The 2500-nt window shown below is 47.6% G+C and overlaps 1 protein-coding gene across 1 annotated transcript in view; it reads left to right on the top strand.

Annotated features, from left to right (window-relative positions):
* The window catches only part of LOC119583673 (cyclin-dependent kinase inhibitor 1B-like), a 22017-nt gene that overhangs the window by 18634 nt on the left and 883 nt on the right, over window positions 1-2500 (top strand). The window lies entirely within an intron of this gene.

The raw sequence follows: 2500 nt of genomic DNA, 5'->3' as shown, positions 1-2500 counted from the left end.
TACCCTCTTGCCCGGCGTGAGGGGCGTGCCCGCCGCAGAGGGACATGCGGGCGATACAGGGGCCATAGGGAGGGTGTCCTTGTTGCCCGGACGCGCAGGTGGTGATCATGGCGGACAGATGGCGCCCCCGAGACCAGACTCTGCCTTGGGATCGCGCCCTTCTTCCCCCGACACCGTCCGACTTCGACTCGTATGTGCCAAGGCCACAAAATTCTAATAAAACTCTGTCTTTTATGACACGTTGATGCTAGTGATTTGCGTCCTTCAGTCCGTTCCGGAGGGATGTAGGGTTTAGGATGCGAGTCCGAAAACCGGTAAGGACTTGGCCGCGTGTGTCATTAGGGCGCGCGGGCAGGTCGCCGCCACACACGGACCTGGAAAGAAAGTGCTACATGTCACGTTTTATGCGGGGCCTGTCTATCTGGCCTGCACGCCCTCCCTCGGCGGGGCCTGCAGCGCTGTAACCGGGCGCGAGCGAGGGCGGGGGTCACCCGGTCCCACGGGACGGAACACCAGTAGGAGCGGCGTGAGACGCGGCTGCATCGCGACCTCTCACAGCGACCCGACCGGCGCTCCTCAATTCCCGCTCTCGCCGCCCCTCCTCGTCTCTCTCTCTTCTGGCTTTTCCCTTTTCGCTGCTCTCTTCTCTCTCTTCTCTTTTTTGTTTTGTTCTTTCTCTCTTTCTTCTCCCCACTCTCTTTCTTTCTTTCTTTTTCTCTCTCCTTGGCGTTCGTCTCTATCTTTCTTCCTTAACCTCTCAGAGCTTGGATAAAAGGAAGCCCAAGAGATGTGATAAATGTCATTTATATTTATGAGAAAGCATATTTCTTTTACTTCCTCTCCTCCCTTCCTCTCTCCCTCCTTCCCTCCCTCCCTCCCTCCCTCCCTCCCTCCCTCCCTCCCTCTTCCTCACCCATCTAATGTTTCCTGAAGAGAAAAAAAAAATCGGAAAAAATATAAGCAATGTTGAAACAAGTGTGACGACTAGAGAGCCAGCCTTAGCCGGTAGTAACATTTGCTAATCAATGCCCTGCCCGGTCGGTTTTTCCTTGCAATTTCTCCATCACTGGCAGCGCGGTTGTGCAGATGGGCAAGTTATTTTTTTTTTTTTTTTTTTTTTTTTTTTTGGTCTTTTCTTTTCTTTTTTCTTTTTGTACTTTTTCTTTTATTTTCTTTTTTTTCCTTCTAATTCTTCTTCTTACTCTTTGCTTTCTTTTTTTTTCTTCTTCTTTGTCTTCTTTTTGCTTCTTCAGCTTCTTCATTGTTTTTTTTTTTTTTTTTTTCTTTCTAATTTTTTCCGCCAGGGTGTGAAATTTTTTTTTCTTCGCCTTTGAAAAGAAAAAAGAAGATGAAATGAAAATGATTATTGCTTCTCACCCGTTCGCGTGGCTTGGATTTTTAAATTCGCGGGGAATGAAAATTTTGTTGTCTATTTTACTTTCCATCTTCTTCACCTTCCTCTTCTCTCTTCTCGCTTTTTTTCTTTTCTCTTCTCATCTCTTTTCTGTTGTTCCCACCTTTTCTTTCCTTTTTTCATTTCCTTTTCTCTTCTCCCCCTGTTTTTTTTATCACCATTTCCCCACTCCCCCTTTTTTTTTTTTTTTTCCCTTCCCTCCCTCCTTTCTTTCTTCACTGCTCCCTCCCCCCCCCCCTTTATCTTTTTTTCGTCCTTTTTTATTCTTTCTCTGAAAAATGTATACCGATTTTTTTTCCAATCCGTTGTCTTGCTTAGAATGTTTCTCTTCAGTCAATTAATTCCCTGAAGATTTTTTTTTTATCATTAGCATTTTATATTTATTGTTTACTTTATTTATTTATCATTTATTTTGTGTGCGTGTGTGTGTGAGAGCGAGAGAGAGAGAGAGAGAGAGAGAGAGAGAGAGAGAGAGAGAGAGAGAGAGAGAGAGAGAGAGAGAGAGAGAGAGAGAGAGAGAGGGGGGGGGACGTGCGCTTTCCCTCCTGCAACACGGGAACGGCAGTGGGAGCTCCCGGTGTCCGATTCCCATGCATAAATCATCTATGGTCAAGTCGAGGTACAGTGTTTGGCGTCACGTGTTTGGGAACCACGACCCGCATGTTACTTTACCCTTCCCCACCCTTTTCGCAGACACATTCACACAGACACACACACTGGCGGTTGCACTCATTCCTATCCACGCACACGCTCGCATTGGCACAGATGAGCACTCTTCACGCACACGCGGATGCACTTGTTGGTTCACGCACGAAATGCATGCTCGCATTCTGAAAGAAATGCAAATAGCCACTCACACGCGCGCACACACACCCGCACTCACAATCGCACACACACACACACACACACACACACACACACACACACACACACACACACACACAAACACACACAAACACACACACACACACACCCGCACTCACACTCACACCCGCACTCACACTCACACTCACACCCGCACTCACACTCACACTCACACACTCACACTCACACGCACACACTCACACTCACACTCACACTCACGCA

The sequence above is a fragment of the Penaeus monodon genome, chromosome 17 (assembly GCF_015228065.2).
Source record: "Penaeus monodon isolate SGIC_2016 chromosome 17, NSTDA_Pmon_1, whole genome shotgun sequence".
Taxonomy (NCBI): Eukaryota; Metazoa; Arthropoda; class Malacostraca; order Decapoda; family Penaeidae; genus Penaeus; species Penaeus monodon.
Note: the sequence above shows the minus strand (reverse complement) of the source record. Positions and strands in the feature narration are given on the sequence as shown.